The sequence below is a fragment of the Mycteria americana genome, chromosome 1, assembly GCF_035582795.1.
Source record: "Mycteria americana isolate JAX WOST 10 ecotype Jacksonville Zoo and Gardens chromosome 1, USCA_MyAme_1.0, whole genome shotgun sequence".
NCBI lineage: Eukaryota > Metazoa > Chordata > Aves > Ciconiiformes > Ciconiidae > Mycteria > Mycteria americana.
This window is the reverse complement of record NC_134365.1, coordinates 124,869,815-124,896,626: the sequence shown is the minus strand read 5'-3', so window position 1 is coordinate 124,896,626 and position 26,812 is coordinate 124,869,815. Positions and strand designations below refer to the sequence as shown.

The 26,812-nt window shown below is 44.5% G+C and overlaps 1 protein-coding gene across 9 annotated transcripts in view; it reads right to left on the bottom strand.

Annotated features, from left to right (window-relative positions):
* The window catches only part of AGPAT3 (1-acylglycerol-3-phosphate O-acyltransferase 3), a 107,549-nt gene extending 87,272 nt beyond the window's left edge, over positions 1-20,277 (bottom strand). For 7 of the 9 annotated variants that reach the window (XM_075519749.1, XM_075519684.1, XM_075519713.1 and 4 more), the window contains exon 1: positions 19,898-20,277. The gene's annotated coding sequence lies outside the window, so the exon portion shown is untranslated. Of the gene's footprint in view, positions 1-18,590; positions 18,678-19,897 lie in introns of all 9 variants that reach the window. The other 2 variants (XM_075519721.1, XM_075519740.1) reach the window with 1 other exon arrangement.
* Positions 20,278-26,812: the final 6,535 nt, after the last annotated feature.

Sequence of the window (26,812 nt, the reverse complement as noted above, 5' to 3'; positions counted from 1 at the left end):
ATCACATCCAGCAAAACACACACAAACAGAAACTTTTAAGTGGATAAACACTGCATAAAAGCTTACATTTTCTGCAACTGAGCACTATCATTTGGCAGAAAAAGGCAGAAAATACACACAGCATCATACATGTACACAAAAAGTCATGGGCAAAACTCAAACTCAGGGAAAATAAACCTCCTAAAAGTCCTAGGGAAGTAAAAACAGGGAGGTTTGATACATCCCCTTTTGCTTCCACCTATGTTTATGTTTCATCCACACAGCTTCTTCTACTTGAGATTTAAAAAACAAGACACAAGAGACAGACAAAACCACCCCCAATAACCAAAGACATGTTCCCCCCCCCCCCCCCATCCCCAAACAGTCTCTTTACAATTCCGGTAATACTACTCTGGACCAGCTCAGTGATCCCCACACTGCATGAAGTGATCCCAAGCAGTGTTCACTCCGGAGGTATCAGGAGCAGAGACAGAAACAACTTTGGTTAATGTACAGATATACTCAAATGACCCCAGAATAACTCAGGGAAAGGGGAGTAGTTATTCCCGAACACTAAAGACAGCTGGCAGTTTACTCACACCCCATGCAGAAAGGCTTTTAAGTATTAAACAGCGTAGTCATAAAGAGATTTATTCCTTCTCATGTGCACGCTTCCCCCTGCTTCCAATTGCTCTGCTCCTGGGAGCTCCATCACTCGTGTTAAAAAAAGAGTATTCCTTTTAAATCTACCTACTGCTTTCAGATTAAATTTCACAGCACGGTTTTTAAAATTTTAAAATCAAAGAAAAAAGATAACACAATATTTGACTGTAAGAAAATAACATTGTCCAAATAAGCCAGTTTTTTATACAGAGAAAAAAAATGAAACTAATTTTTTAAACACAAAGGAGGGCAAAGGAAGAGAACTGAACAGTCAAATACTGAGGAACGAGGCTTTTCTTTTTCTTTTTTTATTTCAATGTGACAGACTTGGGTGCTGCAGTAAGACTGTCTGCCTTCGAGCTCCATGAAAGAGAGTCATGGCATCTACATATCAGAAGCCTATTTTCGCACCTCGTTGTCAGCCTAAGCATGGGGGTTAGGTTTCCTCTCATTCTCATTTCCCAGATGCCACAAGAGGCTAAAATGGAACAGTAGAGCCACTTCCTACCCTACTAAGGAACTAAAAGATTTAAAAAAATTTTTTAAAAAGTGAGATGCCTCTCTACATCCATCACATTCATTTATTTCCACATATCATGGCAGGCAAAAACTGTCTCATTATCCTCATGAGGAACAGAAATTCATACGTAACGACAGCACTTCCTAAGTGGATGAGAGATTTAAAAAAGGATTGCTGTTTCAGGAATATGGAACCCAAAAAATAATAAAACAATATGAATAATTAAAGGTTAAAATATTTATTGGCACATGGAAGATAAAATTCTATGTTGACAGAGCATCCTAAGTATAGTGCATTCAGCGGTAAGTGGATTAAGGCTCATACGTACTTCAGAGGAGACACCGAGGGGCGTTACAGCTTTTCTTTTGTGAGCTCCCAGCTTCGCCTTGCCCCCCAGCACAATCACCTTAAAATACCAAACCCCAATCCACTTTTAGCAAGCTGAGAAATAAGGTTGCACCACCCCTGCCAGATAACAGCTAATCCTGCAGCACCAAAGACCTGCAGCTCCTAAGCAGACAGGCTTGGGCCCCCAGGGAGGTCCATGAGCAGCGCTGCTGGCCGACCCACCGCGGGGCTCGCCGCTCCAGGAGCAGGGGAACCACACGCCGCCCAGACAGACCAGGGCCTCCAGGCACAGGCAGCCAGAGGAGCCTCCCTGACTTCACCTGTGCCTGCACCTCACACAGCAAGACTTAACCTCGCACTGCTCAGGCTCACTGGCCCAAAGGGATGGCAGGCTCCACGTTCATGCGTTCTCCTTAATCCAGGGCTCTTTTGCAGATGAAGCGCCCCACGGCATCACCAGCCCAAGAAACAGCTGGTCAGATGCTCGCGTGTTTGCACACCCTGCTACCGCCAGATGTGTCCAGCTGCATGCGCCGCTAGTATGTCAAAAGATTAGGAAGGCATTGCTAAAATGGCTGGCGCCAGCCCGTGCTGCTGCAGAGCACGTCCGGAGAGGAACAGCAAGTATTTACTGACCCTTATGTGTGCACAACACCACTCGAATCCTGCAAAGATCCAGCCGCAATCTCATGTTGCTTAAAATATAAATACCATTTTGAAAAGTCACATAATCAGGGTAAAGTGCACAGGTAGAGCAAACATACAAATGCCCCCTGGATCACCAAAGCCAACCCTGGCACTGCTCATATGCAGGCAGATGAATTTGAGAAATAGTCACAGACTTCAGCAAGTTTTACTGACCGGCACAAGTCAGTATGAACAGATTTCTCTTTGCTTTTTACGGTCAGAAGGAACCGTTATGATTTCTCATGAGTGCATTTTGCCAGGTGCCACACTTGGCTTTTCAATCCAGTGTCCTGCCTCACTGCCCAGCCCTGCCCACAGTGCTGCAGGCTCTGCTGCCACCTCCTACCCAAGCTACATCCAGCCCCTGGAAACATACTCAGCCCCCACGGCCAGTGGTTTGTTATGCCACAAAGCGGCATTTGATTACAATCCTCAAACACACTTTGAACTATTTAGAAGGCGCAAATTATAGTATTATCTACCCATTTCATTATAACATTATTACATGCTGTTGTAAGTAAGTCTTTCTGCTTTTCAATTTCCATACTGGTGACTAGAATGTATTTTGACCCATATACAAAGTACTCACTGATTTTTAGACAAAGAAACAGTAAAAATAAGCACACAGTTAACACCTTCTTCTGAAATCAGACACATTAACTATAACTGCAACCAGCATTTGATGCACTCCAAAGGAAAGGATGTTTGCTTTTCAGCAGTGCAATAACCTGGATTAAACATCATTTGAAGTGCTGGTTACTACAGAGATGGGAATGAGTTACTGAGCTGGGGGGAAGGTTTCTAATTATTTATTTCTAGGCTTAAAGCTCTCCCTATTGCTTGATTCTTAAAAACAGCCAACTATGCTCCTGTCTTTCTCTTGGACATGGAAAAATTTAAAAGAAAAGGAATATATACTTAAAAAAAGCCTTCTCTCCTTCCACTGTATGCCTTCTCTCCTGGAAAGGTATTTAAAACATTAAATGCTTACTCAAAATAACAAACAACTGAATCTACGTAGACCATTTATATGCACCTTCATACAAGGAGTTTTAATAAAATCTGAATGCTTAGTGACCAAGTAACTTGCACCACCTTCATTTCAGACAGGCATTCAAATACCAAGACCAATAACATTCAGAGACTCCACAAATCTTACCCGAATTTGCATCATTGATGTGACTGCTTTTCAGAGGCTGGATTTTCTCTTAATATCCACGCTAATCATTATTTCTACAGCTCAAGATGGTTGTCATATTTTCTGTTCTAAGGTGGTTTTGCAACTATGGCCCCTTTATCAAAGTCCAAAATACTCTTCATGAATTATGATAATAACAGTAATAAAGCAGCTTCATTCAGGACACATGGGCATCTTGAAAGCACGAGGACTTAAACATATATACGAGTGTTTTGGGAAATAACAGAGGATTGGAAAGCATAGAGATGCAAGTACTTTTTGCTAGGGAATGACTTTGCTTTTCACATGACAAGTATTTTTCCAAAGCTGGAAACCTCCGGAGATGCTTTCTTGTTTCTTTAGAACATCAGATTCGTTACAAAGCTATCTCATAGCGTTCCAATGTATTTATTAGTTTGGAAATACTGTTCTAAAGGATAGTGGGAAACTAGGGGAAAAAAAAAAAATCTCACCATACCAATCCATTCACTACCTTACTCATTTTGCCTTCATCATAGCAGAGGCATGCTATGTCATTAAAATGGGTATGTCACTGTGGCCAGGAACAGGGAGGAAAGCAAACAGACACTACTTTGCTCAGCTGCTTAGAAACTATTTAATGCATTATAAAAATCTTAATCCTGCCAACAATGAAAATCATAGAATCGTTTAGGATGGAAAAGACCTTTAAGATCATCAAGTCCAACCGTTAATCTAGCACTGCCAAGTCCATCACTAAACCATGTCCCTAAATGCCACATCTGCACATCTTTTAAAGGTTTACAGCACTTGCAGTCCCTTAAGTATATATCTTTGAAGGCACACTATTCATACACGTACACATCTGCATTTCTGCAGTGTTGAACCCATGGAACATTCCTTTATTATAAACAACGCTGAGATCTTCATTTCAGAGTGATTTTAGAGTCTTACAGCAATGAAACTACATTTTCGCAAGAGTCAATCTCAAACTGAATTCACACACTGACGTATGTGTGTATTCCTTTACTGGCACTTAAAGGCTTTGGCTTTAAACACATAGACAAACACTGAGGCAGGGAGGTGAAAAGACAACTGAGGTTTGAGGAAAGGTCTATCAGTTATGAAGGCTTCTAGGTTAACAGGCAGAAAAAAATTGTTCCTTGAAATTCTCACCAGCACTTATGGAAGAGATCTAGGTTTCTAAACACAGGTCGTTTCCAAGATACATCCAGAGCATCCACGTGGGACTGGCAGATGTCACACCAGACCATTGGGAAACCTATACCCTTTGAGAGTGGCAGCTCCAGGCCAGGAGAAATACCCTAGAGTGCCTAAAGTGACATTAGATGTTCACATACCTGAGTCGTCCCACTAGTGTCTACAGCATTTAATTAAAGCAGAGAAGATTACAAACAGATTTAGAATCAGCCCAGTCCCTCCATCCTACCCCCTTCCAGCCAGTTCATCTGGTGGATGGCCACACGATTTCAGCGTGTAGGAAAAAAAGCTGCTTTCTCAGAGTAAATATTTGGAATACTTTACACGGTATTGGTCTGACAAATAACTGAAGAAACTTTTGAGAATAGTGACTGCAGGAGGAAGAGTGCACACTAAAAACTGAGCTGCACAGAAGGCAAATAGAAAATAACAGCATGAAAGGACTAGGCTTTCACAACACATCAAGGGATTTACAACACTATTTCCCACTATCGCTTTGTGAGAGATCATGGTGGTTCCTTTTTATTAATAGAAGAGCAAAATCAGGCTCCAGTACGGAAGAGTATACATTATGAACTCAAAAAAATGGGTTTTAGGGATCAAAGTCATTAGCTATAGACATTAACTACCTGACACGCACACTTCCAGAAAGCATTTTCTACCTGCACAGAGCTGCTACCCTGTTCTCCAAGGCCCCTGCAATTACCGATGGGAACCACCATGATACCATGAACAAAGGTGACATAAGCGTGGCTTAAGACTCCAAGTACTCCACCTTATCTTACCCAAGTGTTTTATTAAGTTTACTCTGCTCACTGGCAGGACTTTAAATTTCAAATTCATACTGGGAATCAAATAGGTCAAAACAAAATATAGCCATAGCTGATCTATAGGAAAAAAACCCAAAAAACAAACCAAAACACTAAGCCAAAAAGAAATGTTTTTGTTCCCCTTTGGGCTTTATTACTTTCACCAAAGCACTTCTGTTAGACAGTCAAAAGTACAAATACAAAATAAACAAAAAACAAAACAAAAATTAGTGTTCAGGAATCTGAAATGCAACCATGTCAGGAAAGTCACACATCACCAACAGGAAAGACCACTTGTAAAAATTAGTTTGAACGCTTCAGTTCTTCCAACTTCTATTGTGAGCAATGCCCAGCGACTGAAACATACCCATACAAAATAAATCAGCCTTGGCTGAAGTTTGATTTCTGACCCAATTACAGTCGTCTTCCCAAAATAACCTCTCACCAAACAACTAAAAAGGCTGCAGTCAAGAACCGGCCAATAGAACCAGGGTCTTCAGCGAGCTTACACAGCTCCCTCCACACGCAGAAACTATCACTTCCATTGCAAGAACTGCAAAGCTGTCTGTGCTAAGTTAACATCTGAACAAGCCTCAAGATATGTTCTCTACATAAATTAGGATTGCATCCAGACCTGAAACAGCAAACTAGGACACCCGAGAAAAAGAAGAGATATTGCCATCCTAAAAAATAGGCAGCGGCTCTTAAATGCCTGTGAGAGCCCTCCAGAGAACAGTTCTAGCCTCTCAGCCTCTGATAGAGCAGCAGAAAGTGCCTCGGCAGGGTACGGGGGGAGGAAGCAGCAGAAACACCCCCCCCGAGTTCATGGCGGAGGAAGTAAAGAAGTTTGACAAAGAGCAAATTCAGGGTCTAAAAGACAGATCCCGGGAAGCAGTAAGCGAGGCCAGGAGAGATGCGCTGTAGGAATTCGGAGCAAGGCAGGCAACGGGGAGTCCCAGAAAGCAACAGGTTGAACTGATGAACCTGCACAGCCCCCCAGCATCTCCCCCCACACCCTCCTCTGTTTCAGCCAAGACCCCTTCCAAAAACCCACTAGCTTAATTCATAGCTGAAATAATGGCAGCATCTACCCAAACATGGATTTCGGGTTACTGTTACATTCAGGTCTGCTGGCTTATGTACATGATGGACTCGAGAGAGAAGAACCACAGCCCCCGCCCGAGGCAGACATGCTCACATAAATGTAAATCCAAGAAAACCCAGGAATATTTAAAGGCCCTTTTCACTCCCTTCGTGCTCCTCCCCTTTCCCCTCCCTTCCCCACGTACGTCTAGTATAGAAGAAAAATAGGTAGAGGTACAATAAAGAAAACTTGATCTAATTACACTGGAAGTACAAAAGTAAAATACACAACAATTAAGCATTGCTAGTACTATTACTCCATCTATCATGCAACGCAGCATTAAACTTACCTGCTCGTTACTGTAATTTGGCAACTGAATCAAACGCTTAAAAGAGAGCCCTGACAAAACCCACAGTAAGTGGGATGAAATGAGGAAGAGGAGGAGGAGGTGAACAAGAGCAAATTACACCAAGAGATCAAGATAAGTTGGAGATGCATGAATTCACCTGTCTGAGAAGATCCACCCTCTTCTAGAGAAGATCTGCAAGCTGAAGTTTCAAGCCAAAAACCCAGTGGGGAAAAAAAATCCCCACTTTGTAACCAAGTTGCATGTGCTTGGCACTGCTAGAACTTAAACACAGCTGCTGTCAGACAGACACCGCTGCAGAGAGGACCTGTATCAGTGCAGTGGGTTTTTAATTTGTCTAACAATTATTCTCAGGTTTAGAAGCACATAGCTAATGAGGACTCGCTGGCTAGCCACAGCAAACATGTATTGCAAAGTGCAGGTACTGGCTTTCTGCTGTTTATACCCTCTCTTATAAACGTAATTCCACCGGATTACACCAGATTTGTGAACTCCAAATATTATGTTATCTGCAAAAGATGGAGTCTACCAAGATACGGGGTCCATTTACCAAATAGTAACATCCAAAATGCTTCCAACATACAGAATCCCATTTTAACATTGTTCTGGAATTAAGGCAGAAACACAGCAGGGCTCGCCTCTCATAAGAGCATATGGCATTTTAAAAAGCAGCACATTACAAATTCCCCCAACAGCTATTGAGTCATTCAATAGAGGCTCAATTTATCTTAATTCTGTCTCTCCTACCTAGGCACGCGCTCCATAGTCAGCGACAGGAAGATTGAAGGTCCTTGTGGTCATAAGGAGGCAAGTTGCGTCTCATTTATATTAAAGATATACACACTTCTGATGAGTTTTTCAGATCCAGTCGATGACAGGTCAGCACTGCCAAGGTTAGGCACTGGCCATTGCTAGGGACGGAACTCAAAGAACAAGAAGTTCCTTGTGCGGAGCATCCTAGATCGCCTGTGTTTTACCAACACGCAAAGACCATATGTGCCGCCAAACAATTTTAGGCATACCACGTATAAAAGAAAGCATTTCAGGAAGCTGGATGGTATTTCTTTTCTGTTCATACAGAGTGACAGACCATCACAGTCCATAAATTTTCTGGTACTTCGTCTCTAATACTTGCTAGCGAAGTGTTCGCCAGTACAGAGAGCCAGGAACTTGACTCAGATTTTAATTCATTGCTTATCATTCTGCAAAACTACTTTTGCACCCACCAGCTTCGTGCAATGGCTGTAGTACCAAAAAGGCAAGCAATACTCTGTTGTAGAGAGAGCCCGCACTTGCATTGAAATTCTGCGGGCACATACCAGCTAGCTTCTGAATGAGGTTTACCCAGCCTTTCAGCTTTTGTTTAGTGCCCTCCATGCACTGCTGGTAGTTACCGCTGCTGGCCAGAGCAACTCTAAGGTACTTTGGCTGGTCGTCAGGAATTAATTCTGTGCCACAGAAATTCACTGAGAGCTGAATGGCTGAAAAATAGCAAACCGAAGGAAATGGGCACCACGGTCTTTGCAGTAGCTGGGTTCAGGCTCCAGTTTTGAGGCTAATCTGCAAGGTCAACATCCTCAAGGCTTTGCTCCACCTTCTGCATGGAACAAACGTGGACTGCAAGTGAATTGTTTTCACGCGCTTAGAGAGGAAGATATGAAGCAGCCATTAATTAAAAGGACCTCTTGTCAGAAAAGCTAATACACCAATACCCTTCCCGGGGTCATTCAGTCTGATGCACAGATTGATCAGTATTGCCCTGTGCTAGGATTCGCAGCATGCAAGGATCCTAGAGCAGAGCAGGCTTGGAGCATGAGTCTCTACCAAAATAAAATTGCAGTGTGCACAGCTGATGGGGATTTCAAGATGTCACCTAACCCAGCTGTCCCCAACCTTTGACAGCTAAGCTTCTTCATGACCTTTAACTTTTCTTCACCACTTTTAACTTCTCTTCTTCATCACAAAGACTAATTTCTTGCCCCCCAACCCCTTCCCACCCATTTTTTGCATGGCAACATAAGGGATGAGCAGGGACGGACAAAGTTATGTTCTTTGGCTCCTCCCTGCCCCTTGCCCACATCTTGTAAGGGTGCATTTCCCACCAGGGACCCAGCACTCCGGTCCCCAGTGCAGGAGCACCAAACCCCAACCCTTCCCAAAGGCATCTGCCAGGATCTTTTCTTTTTGAGTTCTTTCCAGCAACAGAGATTTCACAACTCCCATTTGGCAACGGAAAGCTTTTTCCAAAGCTTTCCAGCTCTCCCTTCTGCATCTTAAATCCATAACTTCTTGTCCTCTCTACAGCAGGCATGGAGAGCAGTTCATTCCCTTCCCCTCTTGCAGCAGGGTTTCAGGTGTTCTCTACGTAGAACAACCTTCATTCTGTAAACCTTCCTTTTGGAAATGTTTTCTAGATGTCCTTGTGAATTTTTTCACTCAGTTTTTCTTACAGCTTTGTCCGTAGGAAAAGTTGTTTCTTAGAAGGTGATGCCTTCAGTTGCATGCCATAGTCCAGCTCATGCCAAGAAGAACCATTTTGTAGGAGTGTGTATGCATCCCCATCTAGTGTGCACGCATCCCCATCTAGTGTGCTTGCTTTTTTCTTTTGGGGTCAGAGAGAAGGGAAGGGTTTTGTTGGGGGTTTTTTGTGGTTTGTTTGTTTGGGGGTTTTTTGTTTGGTTTGGGTTTTGTTGGTTTTTTTTTTTTTTTCCCAACCACCTAAGACTGACTTGCATTCAAGTTTGCAAACTTCTAAGTGGAAGCACTACATTTTTGGTTATTATCAAAACAGGTATTTGGTAGGAATACAGGCAAGCCTAGGGCTTTCCTTCCCCTTAGATGTTTTGCCAACCTAGCTGTGTTAATGAATAGCATTAAAGAGACTCCAGCATAAGCACAGAAACACAAATGAATGTAGGCAAGGATATCACCAAAAATTGAGCCTGTTGTGGTTGATCTTATTCAAAGAGAGGGATTAAGAGTACCAGCAAACAGACTCCTCCCTTCCAGACTAAATTGCAGTCCCACTAGAAAAGATGCTGCCAACCTTTTTTCAGGGTTAATATTCCTATTGCACTGGGGAGGAGCAAGGAGCCAACTAGACAGGAGGTAAGCAGCCAGTTTTATCTGCCCTGTGACAAAATGCTCCCACCCAGGAGTATTCCGCTATTCCACTACTGCCTACACTAGATCAGGCAGAAACCTGAACACACAAGAATATGGCTCTGTTCCCTCTTTAGGGACCCAGATCTCAGGAAAGTTAATGCCAATCAACAAGAAAAGGACAGGCCTGCTGGAGGAGCGGGAGGGAAAAAAAAAAAAAAAAGCTGTAAGTTGGTAAGTTGGTTATTTTAGGTCACCCAGTAAAACCAAAGCATCTGCATAGTGCTGAAAGGTTCATATTTAGAACTGAACTCATGAGGTTCAGAAAGGGAGCTTACAAACGCCACAGTACGCTTCAGACCATTCTCAAAGCTTTTTGGCCTGAACCCATCACTTTAAAAGCCCGCAATTTTTTGGGTTTTGTTGCCCTTTTCAAGCCCACCCCTCCCACACGCCTCCTTGTCACAGAGCAGCGATACAGTAGACATTTCTCTCCAAACAAATTAAATCCACTTTTTCTTGAAGGAGGAGGGTCAAGAGGATGAGGGCACCATACTTTTAAAAAGGGCATTAAAAAATAATTATGCTAAACCATGTATCAGCACAAATTAAAGAGAGACAGTAAAACGCCTGCTTTCAACTTGCTTGAATATTCAATTAAAAAAGCCATCTAGGCAAAGTTTTATTAAAATAAATCAACTAAGGAAATGCTTGTTAAACCAAACTGAAATCCACATTCTTTTTGCATGTTTCTTCACTAAAAAGTAAGTCTTCACTCTGCCGTTATAAACCCAATCACGTCCTCAATGGATGTGCCTTCCTTCGCAGCAGCAGCTGGTGTGAAGAGCAACCAGTACTATCTTCAAACGCAACACCAAGGGCAGTAAAGCTTCTGCCTGTTTCCCTCATACTAAAACACATCCTCTGCCTTTCTCAGGCCCAGCAAGCCAAGTTATCCATAGATAACCCTTCCTGGGAGTTCATAGCTTCCTTTGGGATCCATCAAAACAGCTTTTGAATTGGTGTTGGAAGAATTAGTGCAGATGGATGCAAAGTACTGCCTTTCCACCCATAATGCCTTGAAAGGAAACCAAAGGTTCAACCTTCAAACCAGACCTACCATATGGGTGCTTCACAAACGCTGAGATCACTGCTTTTGTAGAAAATGTCTAAGGTTTAGGACAAAAAAAAATTGACAGGAAAAAAAACAATGCAAGAGAAAAAGAAAGAAAAGGATTATACCACTTTCTTTTGCTGTAGAGGAAGGTACAGGCACATTACCTGAAGGAGGTAAGGCTCACAGTGGGTTGCATATGGCAGGTCGTATTATTTCAGTGATGATGAACACTGTCTATCTGGTTTCTACTGTGAAATACAACCAAGATGATGCTGTGAATGGCAGTTCATCAGGTAAACAGCAAAACAAGGAAACTTGTTCTATTCCAGTAAGGCTAATGATACCTTTGGATCCTGGAAAGCCACAAAGCCTGCTTTCCAAGCTACTACATAAAATTACCTTTAATATCATCGCTACTTCAGTCAGCTCTCTTTCTCCAGCATGACATTGCTACTGAAAAGCCAATACACTACTCCAGCAGTGTACTGGAGTATACCATAAAAAAACCTATAGTACACAAACTAAAATGAAACTTTTCAGCCAGTAAAGCTTACTTCCTTATTGGTAAGTTGCTAGCAAAAGCTTATAAATTAAAAAAAGAAAAGTACCATCAAGAGGGCTTTGGTATATGCACAGCTGCACCCAGGAAAGCTTGATAGCAGTATAAATCTAATAGCATACATACATGTTTAAAGGACAAATCTTTATTCTAAGAGTATATGCTCCAAAACCCTTTCCCATGAATTATATTATGGTCCTCAACTCACAGCCATGGCTACAGCTGCAACAAGCAAGCTGAAGCAATGCCATTTTTAACCAACGTTTTCATTTCAAATGCAAGGCTGAATGCCTTTTCCAGGACTGAGCAGGACCCAGGCAGCAAACAAGCACACCTGTACCCGGTCAGAGCCAAGGTCCAACCCATCTCACAACACATCGCTGGCAGTAGCCAGCAAATGATGGCCAGGGAAGAGCAGAGGACCAGGGCAAGCATATTGCGACCCTACTGTGCCTAACCTCCCAGCATCTAGCGATTTGCAGCCAAGGCACTTCTCAAGATAGAAGTAGTGCCACTGCCTTCGGAGTTCAGCTTAAGACACGCTGCTGCAAGGCTGTTAGAAAATGAATGCAAACTCAGTCCTTTCAGAGCAGGCAGAGGGAGGGGGCTTCTTGAGTGTTTTCTGATGAGTATTTGGGCAGGAAAGCTTGAAAGGAATCCAGCAGCATTTGGCAGCGATAGGTCTTGTGCCATCACAGAAAGACGTTGGGGAAAAATGCAAATGGAGAGTTAAGCTAGCCAGTTCAGTTTCCACCATCAAAAACAATTCACCTTCAGACCACAAAAAGCAAACGGAATTACTCTAAGTACATCATAGGTCAGATTAAGCCATCTCAATTCTTAAGAGAGATCATGTAAACATGAGTATGAATGTATATGAAACGCATCTATTTTCAAACAGTTGTCCTCTCCACAGATAAGAGCGACACCACACACAGATTTAACGTGGAAGACATTTACCAATTTCAGAAGAGTTAGTTATGAGTGAGACTGCTAAAAGGCATGGCACTGTCCCCCTGCCGTGCGTTGGCCAGGAAAGCAAAAGACAAGATAAAAACCTCAAAACACAGAATACCAAGAGCCACCTCAATACCATGATCCCAGTGATGAGGATATTTCACTGGAAAGCAGGTGGGGGGAAACAGTAAGGATCTGGAAGCTGGCCCAAATTCCCACTGCTGCTTATAATTTTAGCCAAAGGTACTTTACAGGCAAAGTGAATTTAAAAAAAAAAATCCTTGAAATAGAGACGAGAGCCTGATGCTCCCTAGGAAGAGAGGGGCTCTAACCCTCTGTACCATGAGCAACCCCAGGAAGCTGTCTGAGGAGCCAGAGGAATCACCCTTTGCTGTGACCACCAGAAGGAAACACAACACTGCTCAGCGGGCCTGGGTGGTTTGGGTCACAGCGTCTTCACTGACCTCACGAAATGAAAACCTTTCTTTCCCTTTGGTTTCAGCCCTCTCACAACTCAAACTTAAAGCAGAGGCTGGCTATATGGTTAATAACCTAAGGGCCATAGGTGTCAGATGGATGTGAGAGAGAAGTTCAGCTCAGACACACTGGTAGAGAGCCCAAGACTGCAGGAAGGCATTTAGAGCAAGGGGGCCCACAGAAAAGTACACACTGTGCAGCATAATGTTGGATCAATCAATCACAACTGCCACTGGGAGATGAACAGTTGCATTAGGCATTAAAGATGCATGCATCAACCGTATAGCCACACATCTCTGCTCAGCCGGGAGGAGGAACAACATTCACACTGAAACCTGATGGCTGGGGTTAGGGGTTATTAGCCTGACCCATTACCAGTCAGGCTAATGAGTTTAAAAACCTACCTTTAGCAAATAAACTGATTATAGCTGTGTTATTTAATCATGTGTCAGCTGTTATCAAAATTTGGGTCCATAAGCAGCCTAGCCTATATCACTACCAGGAATTTGAAAGCTGACCCAGCGGGAAAAGACTGAAAACTGACAACACTAAACCACCATATGAATTATGTTAAGAGGAAAGACAGGCTGGTTTTGAACCAGCACATAATGCACACATTTCCACCATCGTGTTCCCCTGAAAAGACCAAATCTGCATTTGAAGTACCGACAACTTGGAATCTCCAGGGGGAAAAAAAGCGTTCTTTGTACAGAGTCAAGCTTAGGCAAATCTTGTAACAGTAATTACAGACACTGCCTCCCCAAGCCATCTGCTGTGGCATTTATAACTCCTGGAAGGGCAGCAGGCAGAACTGGTGGAGGAGAAGAAGAGGCACACATATCTCAGCAACCAAAGCCAGCCTGCGCAGAAAAGCTGTGACGCTGGTCTGACCCGAACGGGAACTTACATCCTGGTTATCCAGACCTCCTTCAGCTTGCAGATACCACTGGTGTTCACGCAGCGGAGGAAACAGCTGGGTCCGCAGCCTTTTTGGAGCAAAGGGGGTTAGGAGCCCAACCTCAAGGCAACTCGTAACCCTGAGCAAGCCCAGCCTAGCAAGAGCCCAACAGGAAGAGTCCAACCAGAATCTCATCCCACAAATGAGCAAACTTGTGCTCTGAAGTCAGTCTGAGCAACCCAGCTTTCACACATGGACAAACTTTACAGACACCAGCACAGCCAACAGCTCTGCACATCTCTCCTCCAAGAAGTGATGCCAGTAACATGGGCAGAATAATTTAGATCAAACTAAATTCATCCTTTATGAGGACACGTAGGGTCCAGCCTGATGTATGCACCCGCATGCTGACAACCACTCCATCTGCAAAATATTTTCATGGGCACAGCTACAGCTAGAAGAAGAGGCAGAAAGACGTACTCGCCCACCCCTTGCTCACACAACCACAAGTTTTAGCGGTGGGCCAAGCCACAGGCGCTTTGAAAAAAAATCCCATTTTCACAGTACAGCTGGAGACAATGCCGATTAATTGTTTTGCCATCCATAAAAAATTACTACAATACTCACTTCATAGGGCTGTCACAAGGATTATTTAACATCTCTGAAGTGCTTTGAAGAAGAAATAGTGGCTATTGTTCTGAGTACCATAGAATTTGGAAAGATCTCACATGAATTTTGCACGACCATACATGTGTGACAGTTGCAGCACCAATATATTATTTTTCTCCACAAAAAAGCCTCACAGAAGCTCATTCACTCTGGGCAACACTTTAGTCACAAATGTATTTTGGTTTGCTCATTAATATACCCTAAATAGATATCAACTTTGACTATTTAATTAATAGATTCAGGTGCTGTTTCTAGTCTTTCTTAATTAAGGGAAACATTGCATTTTTGACAAAGAACGCAGTGTAGGCTGTCAGGGCTCCTAACAAACACACTGTAATTACCTAAGTAATGCTAACGCACAAGAACAACAACAGGGGGGAAAAAAAGGCAACTAAAAATTTCACTGAAATCCCATTTCCTTTACAGCAAATGAGAAAGCCTGTCTGCATGGAGAAGAGGTGCTACACACAGAAAGAGGCCAATGTCATACTGCTTACACCTGACCATTAAAGAGCTCTTAACACTGACGAAGAAACATTGCAAAGTTTTTAAACAGTTTTTTTTTTCCATGAATACACAAGTACAGAAGAGGTATTAGATTCTAAATGTTCTGCCATACACTCGGATCCACCTCTTCCGTAAGGAATATTTCTAGCACATCGCTCCAAACGTATAAGGAATCTATATGCCCCTTCATTCTCATAAAACATAGGGAGCTTAACACCTACAAGCATTTTTTTTTTTTTTAGCAGTCTCAAACTACAGCGGTAATCACAATTAGGCAACGAGGTTGTACTCAGGGTGGAGACTGATCTGGCTGAGAGAACTACCATTTCCACTACACAAAGCTTCAAAGGATCTTTAAACTCTTTGGGACATAGACCACATCTTTTGTTTGGAAAGTAAACACCACATTATTGATACTACTGCAAGATAAACAACAGCATTAGGACTAGTCAGTACACTGGCTTTCATTCCCCATCCAAGATGCGACAGAAAGCTTCATCTCTTCTTTATTTCATCCTAGCTCTCCACGAAGGAACTTGCACCTATGGGTGCACAAAAAAAATGCAGCGTTGCAGTAGCAAGCCTTAAAGAGCTGAAGTCCCAAGCTCCCCGATTCCCAGGGGAACTGGCAGCCCAAAATTGCGTGCCTGGTCTCCCTAGAAAATGCACTGCGGAAGTTGCATGCCTGAGAACAGCAAAGAGAGGAGAATAATAAAAAAATAAAAGACAAAAAAGCAACATGAGCAGCTGGGCTGATTTACCAACAGCACACAGCAAGGAGATGTACCATCAATCCCAGCTTTCCCCAGGTTTATGTCTGATAGAGATCAACAAGTTTAGGGGAAAGTTCAGGGTGCCAAGACTACACCGACCCCCTCATAAAACACAGGAGTGAAACAGAAAGGCAAGACTGATCAGCTCCTTTGCCCATCAGTCTGATGGGCAGCATCCTCACGTAGTTTGAGCTGTACATCGTTTCGATACAGCTTTTCTTGCCTTTTCCCTGGAAGGTATCATAACCTTCACCCAGCACTTCCTTGGTAATGCACCAGGGTACCCTGGCACAGCCGGTCACTGCCCTCTCCTACTAAAACTGTGTGGGTTTTGCATGGTTTTACAGACAGAAAACGTCACTGTGGCTCTCGGTTCCTTTTATAACACCGAATACTCACTTGGACAAGAACCCAAGCCTCCTGCTTCCCAAGATGAACGTCCTGTCTACTAAACCACACAGATATGCTAACCTGTGCAAGGTTAGACAGCTACGGATGAAGACACAGCAGAAGGTGCTGTTGTGAAGGACCAGATCCAAAGGCAGTGCTCATAGATTAGTCTTTACAAGAGAGACAAGCGTTTCTTTCATTTTTGCTATGACTTGTGTGTAACAGCTGTTAGTGCCTAGCTTCTCACCACTGTCATGTCTTGCACACTCCTAAACATGTCCAGACTCGGGGGCACAAGGAAATTTTACAGGTAAATCACAGGTATCCATTGATTTTAGGAGCATCAAAAAAAAATGTAAGCAAGGGGTTGTTTCTTTTTTAGCCATTTGAAATTTCAACTTCTGCAATTAATAAACCAAAACTGGAAGCAGAGATTATTGGTTTGGTGCACCAACAGTTAAACACTACCTAGATTATCCTGATTTTACCTATAGGTGCCTATGTCCTAGCGATAATCAGCTCCCAACTTAGGTGCTGACTCAATCCTGGAATCCCGACATGATCATGTATCAGATGGCAAATCAATTTTCATGTTAACACTTTTAAGAGTATCTTCATCAAGCACGTGGCAGAGGCCTTGGGATTAGCGTTTCTTTTTCTCATTTTATGTTGGTTAATATGATAGGTAAACAAGAAATTTGGATAATGCCTTCTAATGCCTCTCCATTCTCTTCCCTTCAGTTTTACTTAAAAAGATGGTATCAATTACTTAATAAGAGCTACCCACAAGCAAAAGTTCGCTGGTATTAGCCTGAAACACAAGTGTAGACAGAGAATCCTTATTACTAGGGCCTCAGCACCAGAAGGTGGTGGAACAGTCTGAGATACAACAAAATTTTGGGTTCCCTTTGCTTTTTGTAATTTCTTTTGTTCTTTATCTTGTAATACTCAAAGTACCGATTGCCTACTCACCCATTCTTTGTTCAGGCACTGACTATAAACAGACTAATACGCATGCACCAACACTCCGTATTAACACTAAAAAAACCCACTGAAAGAACAGGACATTTTTAGCCATTACAGATGATAATTACATTTCTTTGTCAGTATCTTGGCCATTCCTATCAAGAATTATGTTCTCATAAGCCAAAGGAACAAGACTGAATGCAACCTTTCTTGGGGTTTTTTTGTATTTGCATAAAGCATAGAAGCAGCCTACCATAATTTATGGCTATCATAAATTTAGCATAGGTGAACTCATTACACTTAACAGCAATACTTTATTCACACCGGTTCCCCACAAAATGTAAGCCTCAAATCCAATTATTCCGTAATAGTTTTGCAAGCAAACAAAACACCATTTAGGATTTGAAAACAATGTGTCTTTCTGCAAAGGCAGAAAGAAAAAAAAAAAAAGAAGCTAGCACGGGACTATGCAATAGTTTCATTTTATAAGAAGATTAACACAGGGCAGAAAACTTTGGCTCTGGCTGGGAAAAGAACATACACTTTGTGCTAGTAGAGTTCCCTGTAATTGTAAGAGGAATTTTGTCCTGTTTCTTAATGCATCTCTTCAGAGATAAAAGAAACCACACCGGGAAGAGGAAATAGCGTCCTTATTTCTCTCTAACATAGCTCAACTCAAGCCCATTCTGATTTCAGTTCTTGTCAGGTAGAACTCGCACACCCTCGACTAAGCTATCTGCACTGTATTGTTAAACCGCAGTACAAAGTTTTCATAAGTGGTCCTGCCATTTTAATCGTGCTCGGTGGGGACAATTTGGTCAGGTGTTTTTCCTGTGCTTGTTGAATTCAAGCTATATTTGGAGACCAACTGTTCCCTATCCTGCTTTCTCCAATTAAGTGTGTGTATAGGGGTGGAGAGGTAAAGGTGGGAATTAAGAGCAAAAGGGATAATGAGACTTTAGAGTACATAAGATTGCCCTTAAAAAAGGTTGAAAAAAGGTATTGAATGTAATGCACATAACTTTAAATGCGAGGGTTCAGTAACAATAGACGTATAGGGGAAGAAGACTAGAGTACACAGAAGGGAACCAAAAGCCAAGGCTCCTGTGAAAGTTACAGGAAAGACCAGAACATTTATGTTTAAAATCCTCACAGCACAAGGAGCTCTGTAACAGCCCAGCGCTCACCGCAGCAAAGCAGGTTCAGTGCAGGTTACAACAACAACTCCGTTTAACTTCATCATCTCATATACTGCTGCAGTCTTGAAAGAAAATGAATGGAAACTGTACAGGCTTTACCGCTTTCAGAATCAAGCTTGGAAAAAAAAAAAATTACACATACCTATCTGTGATTATGTTGAACTTCACCCAAACGACCTGTAGTTCAAGCAAAGAGCCTCAAGTGAAGAGCGTCACCGCAAAAGAAACACTGCCAAGACAAGTGGAGAGCTTACCGCTTTACTCCCAAACATGCTTGTACGTATCAGCAATTCACTGATGGCAAACATGCGATCTTGGACTCTAGCCTACTTTCCCTAGAGCGGGAGAGGAGGAAAGGCCATGAAGTTCATTTTGGACTTGAAATTAATGAGTTTGATAACAGGATAAGCTAGTGAGATTATTAGTGCTTTGAAGAAGGAGCAGCAAGATTAGTGCAAACTCCGTCACTTTCCTTTCTTGTTCCACACCTGCTCTCTGCCTCATCAAGGAGGGGAGATGAAGATTCAAGGAGGAAAAAATATTGGGAGAGGAAGAATATACAAGTGAGGCATCAAATAGGTACACTCAGTCTCAACACAAAAGTTCCCTTAGAATACAGTGTATTAAAAGCCATAAGGGGATAATCAATGTGGTTATTGATTTAGATGCCTACACATTAGGTTAGCAGCTTATAAATCCACCAGCATCATCTGAACAGAATCCAGGCACAACAGCATCCTATTTGGTTGCCGCTCTCAGATCAATAGGGTTTGCTCTTCTCCATTTTGCACTGCCGAGCCGTGCACCCAGGTACAGCCTGGCTCTTCGGCATGGGGCTTTCCTTCTGCCTTTTTTTTTTGTTTTAAACCGCTCTCCCACTTTTCGTCCATCCTTCCTCTCTCCCCCGCCACAGGCGCGGCGGAGAGCCCCGTTGCCATCCTCCCAGCAGCGAGCCGCCAGCCTGCGCCTCCTTCCCTCCGCACCCCCCGGGAGGGCGTCCATCTCACCCGGGAGGAGAGGATGCATTTCAGCCGGGGCCCGGCCGCGCCGGCGGGACCATTGTGCCTTTCCCCGCACCGCCGCCATCCCCCCCCGCCCCGGGTATCCCCCGCCGCCGGGCCCGGCCGGCCGCCCCCTCCTCCCGCCGGCGCACAAAGGGCTGCGCCTGCCCACGGCACCGGCACCGCGGCCGCCGGACCGAGCCGGGCCCGGCGCGGCTCCTCCTGTCCCCGCCGCAGCGGGGGGCGGCGCGCTGGGGCCTTTCGAAAGGGGCGCCCGGCGGAGCCGCCGCCGCCCGCGCCGGCAGCGTGCGGGAGCGCCGAGGCGGGGGCGCTGCCCCGGCCGCGGAGGGGCCGGCACGGCACGGCACGGCGCGGCGCGGGCAGGGTCCGCCGCCCGCCTTCCCCCCGCAGCCCGGCACCCACGCAGCGCCGGCGGAGCGGCACCAACCTGCAGTCCGCGCCGCCGCCTCCTCGGGAAAAGCCGGAGCTGCCTCTGCCCGCCTCAGCCTCCAGCCCCGGGGCGGGCGGCCTTGCCCGCCTCCGCTTGCTGCTGTCCGCGGTGCCCCCCCGGCGGCGGCGGCGGGCTGGCTCGGCGCCGCTGCCCTCGGGAGGCGGGGAAGGGGCGAGCGGGGCGGGCGGCGGCGGCTGCGGGAGCCTCGCTCATTGAGTGCGGCAGCCCCAGCTGTCGCCGCCACTGCTCCCCGCAGCCGCTACTTCCTGTGCAGCGATGGTTCAGTTCCTCCCGGACCGCTGGGGGCAGGAGAGCCGGGCGGCAAAGGAGGAGGGGGGAAGGTCGGGTCAGATAGCGGGGGCGGCAGCGGCCGCCGCTGCTCCTCCCGCCTGGCCCGGCCCGGCCCCGCCTCGCCCCGCCCCGCCCCGGCCAGCGCGGTGGGATCCTCGCCGACCCCTCTCGCCGCACCGCGGCGGGACGCCATGCGGCGGAGCCGCCCGCCCCGCGCCCAGCCGCCGCCTGCGTCCCCCACCGCGGGGCGGCCGCCAGGGGGCGCCGCCGCTCCCGCCCGCGGCGCCCCTCACCGCGGCCCCGCTCCTGCGGCGGCCGTTGGCGCGGGAGGGGGGGAGGGGGCCGGTGTGCCCCGCCGGCGGGTGTGGGGCGATCGCCCGGCCCGGGGAGGGGAAACGCCGCTCCCCGCCGGTGAAAGCCCGCTCCGCCGCCTCAGGGAGCGGCGGCGGCGACTGCCCCCGGCCCCTCCGTGAGGAGAGGGAGCCGCCTCTCTCGGGCACGGCCGCTCACCGGAGCCATGGCTCGCTTTCCCGCTGGCTGCCCGCAGGTAGAGCAGTCCGCGTCCTCCCGCCTGCCCGGCACCGCGTCCCACGACCGCCGCGGCAGGGAGGTGCGGGGGCCTCCCCCGCCCGCGGGCCTGGGCCCGCCGCCCCCCGGGGCTGGGAGCGGGCGGGCGGCCGCCGGGGAGGTGTAAGGGAAGCTCTCGGGTACGTGCACAGGGTGGGGGGATCTGTGTGGAAGGAACGCGAAGATGGCACCCGGAGGAATCAGTAACGGAAATTCTCAGTAGCGCAGGAAACCGGTACGTAACGCTATTAATAAATAAAGACACAATCCCAGGTCCGAATGAAGAAAAGGGCGGTAAAGCGGGGGCTCTCGGCTGTAGGAGTGGCCCTCCACATGCAGTAAATCGGATGCCCTGCCAAGGACTGGACTCGATGGAAGCTCTTCATGGAAGGAGCAGGATCTCACCTAGGTTATTTGATCTTCAACAAATGTATCGCCCTAGACTGACAATATCTTTGTGTTCCTCCATGTGCCATAAAGAAGCAGGTGAGAACATCTCCAAGGGAATACAAATTCGGTCCGTTTTTCAGAATAAGTCTTGAAAGATGACGTTTTTGTTTGGAATCTTAGTCGTTCTCCTCAGGGTGTGACAGGACTCCATGCAGGGGCTGCAGCAGCTGCATTTGTCCTGGCCTGAGAAATTCAACTCGGTGAGGCTTTCACTGGCGATAATGAGTAGAGGTAGGGAGATCTTCCTCTCCTCTCTTGGGTGCAGTATGAGGAAGTGTCAAAGCTTGGAAGTTACGGATCTTTTAAATAAAATCTTCAAAATTGGAAGAACATTTTCAAATACCAGTATCTGGCGTTAGTCTTCAAACACCTTACTGATGACGCTAAATAACTGGTTTTACTTTTCAAGATGATGAGAGCTTGCTTGCAACTCTCAAAGCTTTTTGTTCAAGATTGCGTATGTTCATTACCTCTGAAAATCAGTTACTTTTATTTGGCTCCAGAGTATGGATTTTGAGGAGACTAGTGTTAGGCAGTGACATGGTGGATGTCACTGGAAAGACATGGAAAGACAGTGGAATGACATGGAAAGACATGGAATGACATGGAAAGACAGTGGTCATAGTGCTCTCTGAATCATCACAGTAAAGCAAATACTACCCTCAGCAGTTATGAAACACCTGTAAAAAGAAGTGGTTTTAACAGTTATTTAGGTTCTAAATGTTCCCCTCTTTCGCCTGCAGTATGTGACATTCAGAACATCATAACCTGACCTACTTTTCTAAAGTACACATAAGTAATATCTAAATACTTCTGTTCTGTGTTTACTTGAAGTGCCATTAAATCGCTTAATTGCTGCGCTTTTACTATCATTGCAGAACTCGCTACTGGTTTCCAGTTGTATGTGAGTTCTAGTACGAGGCAGAGATTCTGCCCTAAGTCAGGTGCGTATGCTGCTTTTTCTTCTCCCTCTTATCTTCTCCAGCACAGCCTCTTACTGGCAGTTCTGATCAGCCTTATCTAATGCTGCTCAGCCCATGCCGGCTTGGCGAATCACAAAATCTTTGGCCAGTTTCCTATGCTGATGTGGCTTTATAGTAGGCTGCCATAAATTACAACAGCCTCCGTGGCTCCCTGGAGAACACTGCAGGTGATTTCAGTGCCTCACGTAGCTCAGAACTGAGACAGGACAAAGGCAATTTAAGCTTTCCTCTAAAGGTCCCAGTGCTGAGCCTCCTGTTTGTCTTCATTTCCCACGCTGGTAGTACACAGGTATTTGCAGCTTATTTTTCTGCAACTTCTGGATTTGTACGAGGATGTACATGGAGTACAGCTTCTATTTTTTCTCTGTGTGAGCTTTTAGTATACCTCACAAGTCTGTTTCCAAGTAAGAAATAGCTCATTCAAGGAAATGATCTAATAGAAGTAGCTTATGACAGTTTGATTGCAGAAACAGTCCATGACGTAATTTCTTCAGTCAGAAGAGTTTTCAGATTGTATCACTAACAGGAAGACTGTTAAGCTTGCCTGACCCGTTTCTGGTCTGCCTGAATTTTAACTACAGCAAAGTATAAATTCCCTATTTTTTATATATACTGGCAGTCCTACTTCGCAGTGCTTACATGCTTATAGTATCCACTGAGAGTGTTGTGCACGTACCAATCAAATGATCAAAACTAAAATCTGAAAGGGTGGTGCATTCATGGGGTATTTTAGCATGCGACAGATGCAGAAGAAAAAGAGAAAGAAAAGAAAATACATTTAAAGTTTGGGAAAAAAAATGGTGAATACAGAAACAGCATGAAAAAAAATCCCAAAAGGTAGCACCTATAAAGTTTGCCAAGAAATTCATTTCCACCTTCCTGCTCAGCTCTGTTCTGACATCTTACTGGCAAAAAGCATCTTCTCTTTCTCAGCTAGTAAGAGCTCTGTGAAGTGCTGACCAGTACCTCTGGAATGAAACTGAGAGGAACCATCCTGATGTTCATCCGTTATCATCCCCAGGCTTAAAATGAGCTGTTCCACAGAAGCAATGTTTGTTATGTGCACAAAGCAAGATTTCAAACAGAGCACTACTGGCCTTTTCTATTGAGCAAAAAACACTTAACATATCAAAGCGGTTGAAATCTACTTAAGAGCACCAGGCAAGCAGCTATTTCAGATCACCCCAACAGGTCTGCAGGGCCTGCTGGAAAGAAAGTCTCTTACATTGAGCTTCACTTGTCAATTTTTCTGAGAATGTGAATGTAATTAGGAGAAGCAGAGTTTCTCTCCACCTGAAGAGACTCTCTTTTCAACATTAATGGGGGTTCAGTTCTCTTAGTTTTTGAAGTGTATCCGTTTTGTACTCATTGCACCTACTATCGCCCCCCCTCCCCAAATCTCATTCTGGTTTCTCAAACTGTTAGTTAGAAATCACTGGAGGATACTTCTGTGTTGGTTTTCAATTCTGAGCTGTGTCTGAGTCATGTTCAACACCTTGGTCCAAAGGCAGCTCCTCATTACTTCCCGTCAACTGCAGTGAAGCCCTGAGTAACTTCTGGAGTGAGCAGAAGCCAGCGACCATTTGCAGTTTTGTACAGCAGGTACTGCACAAGCTGTGGTACGTCAGCTGCTGAAAGGTCAAGGAGACTTGAAGCAGATGCCAAATCGGGTCTCATCTGTACTTGAAAATTTGGGGGCGCTCCGGCAAGTGCAGATACACAGCACTGGGCACATACATAAGTGAAAGCATGACCTAGCAACAACACTGTTCTTTTCTAGTGCTGACACACCCTATCCTAAGTAGAAGCTCAAATTCCTAAATAATTTGTGGTCTTAAAAAAAAGCCATGCAGACACAATGCATTAATGTGCATGTGATACAAAAGATACAGAAAGCCAGAATTCATCTTCCGAAGAGGTTAATACTTTAAATCCAACCTAACTGAATATCCTCTTAGCTTACCAAATGTTCAACATTTCCTTTATAATCATTTCTGCAGTATTCTTGGCTCTGTTGTGTCCTCAGTAGTGTTGCGCTGTTGGTTTTGACAAATGAACAGAAACCTGTACTATGAACACAGCTTTCTAACAATTACTTGAAAATTAATTACTGTGAGAGCTGAAATTTCTCAACTCATAAAACATTTTTTTTCCTTTGGGAAAGTGTAGTCAGTTTTCATTTGGTCACTTTTGAGTTATACAAGCATTAAAAAAAGTCCTATCACCATGATTACGAATACTTCCAGTGTGTTAGAAGAAATATTACTAGAAATAAAGAAGTCACAAGCTAAAAATACATATATAGCAAGCATTTCAGAAGGGACTGCTGATTTGGAGTGCCTAACTGTGCATACTTTAAGGGGCCAGCTTTTCAAAAGCCATTGAGTTTGTATAAACAGTTCCCTTCCAGATGTCTCCATTACAGCTTGATTTTTTTTCTGTCTTCTTTCAGGTCTAGTGCTGGTCTCCATTAGGAATGAACTGAGCAAGTCTCATAGACAGGGTTGCTTATGAGACCAGGACACAGGAATTCCTATTTTAGGAATGCCAGATCATTTTAGCCAGAAGTGGCATCCCTAGATTTTCATCTCCATGTGCATAGCTGAAAAAACTTCAGGCAGCTAAGCAAAATTTAAGCAGAAAACTTAGGCACCAGAGTGAGGTGGAAGGTGGCTTAAATTCCCTTCGTGTACTTTAGATGCCTAAGTAAATGCTTAACTGCCTTTGTGGTGGGAGATGAACTTTAAATCGTATTAAATCCAAGTGTAATTTAATTTGGATTTTCCTGATGCCTTGTACATTTTTTGAATAAAAACTTAATGAAACTACATACTGGCAACAACAGATAAGTATGTGCATATGCTTTACACATACGTATCTTTCAAAAGGGTTATGAAGTTTAAATCAAACAAATAAAAAGAAATGCAACATTATACTATTTTATTCAGTAGAACTAAGGAAAATCAGATTTGTATCTTTTCCACTGGAAAATTAATTCTACTTCTTTACAGAAGAGTCTTCCAATATGAAAATCACATGGTGCTGAGAAATAGGTCATGGTGCTAAGCAAAGAACAAAACCTCACACAATACAAACACACAATACACATTTTGTTGTAACTACAGATCCCTATACTTTCTCTTGAAATTGCATCCATTATCTTCAGATGCCCTGAGGTCAATTTTAGTTCTGTTCTTCTCACAAGGCACTCGGAACTGAACCAAACACTCTTGACTTATACTGAAATTGCATTTTTTCCCTGTAATCGAAGGGCTGTATCTTGTGCATCTTCTTAAGGAAAAAATACCCATTAATGTTAGTGGGAGTTTTTTCTGTACAAGGAAAGCAGGATCACAGTCATATACATAATTAGATCTGAGGAAATGTTGGATAAATGCTACTTTGATTTAACCCCTCTCGTAACAGTATATTTTCAACCTCAAAAGCCAGAGCAAGGCTTGTTCTCCTAGCAAGGCCTGTTTCCCACTGATAACACAGAGACCCCAGCTCCGTGTGAACGTCTGTCCTGTAGATGTTGAGGGTTGGGTGAAATGAACCCAGCACATGCTGTGTTGTGTGGCTGCAGAAGTGTGGGTCTGGAAGGGACCCTAGAGATCACTTAGCCCAATGCTCTTTCATCTGATCCAAGGGCTACATAGCCACCTCAGATAAAATTAAGGGATCTTTTCTTGTAATGCACCCACACTGGTTTTCATTTACAAAGAGGAAGCCTTAGGTTCAGCTTTGAGTATCTCTTTACTAGGTTTCCTTTCATGAACTTGCTTATTTTCTTGCTTGTATGCATGGAAAGCTGCATGTATGTTTGATACTGAGTTTTGGTGGCCTGTTCCATCAACCACTTTCTGACAGCTTCTGAATCATGCATGGTTCCCAGACCAAGTGTGAAAAAGACTGGTCCAGTTGATCTATAGAACACCTCTGTACAAAGAAGTAGGATGGGGTAATGAAAACCCCACTTAACGAATAGGATCAAGGAGACAGAGCTGAGTTTACTGGGGATTGTTAATTCTGAATTTTCTGATAATTTCTGTAGGAAACTGATTTGACATAAAGAGTCTTTAAAGCAATTTTGGAAGCTTAGTCAATTGATTTTCCTTTGCATTGCCGGAATGGTGGATGGGGGCCAAAATGTGAATGCAAATGAGATTCTTCAGCTTCAGGACTGCATTAGGAGAGCTTCTCTGTCAACCGCAGTACCTTGCTTTCTAGATGTAGTGGCACTCGCATACCGTGCAGTTTTGTTATGTTTTTAATGGTGATCAGCACCGTAGGCAGTGCCTCTGTGCTTAGAGCTGAATGTTGACAAACCAACATACCTTTTTCATGCGCTGCTCCAGCAAAAACCTGCCCACTCAGAGCTAAGCCGTTGCTGCTGTTTTTGGCTGGAGCTGCTGGCAGGCTGCCCTGTTATGTATAAACATGTAAAACATGAAAAGATAAAAGACTGCAATGTGCCAGATCCCTAATATAGATGAAAACTTGATTTCCTACCTCTGTGTGGAAGAAGTTGCATTTTCCTGGGTTTGGAAGTGTTTGCAATTCAGTAAGCTGCTGTTAGATGGAAGGGGATATGCTTTCCCACTATAGTTTTGATATACTT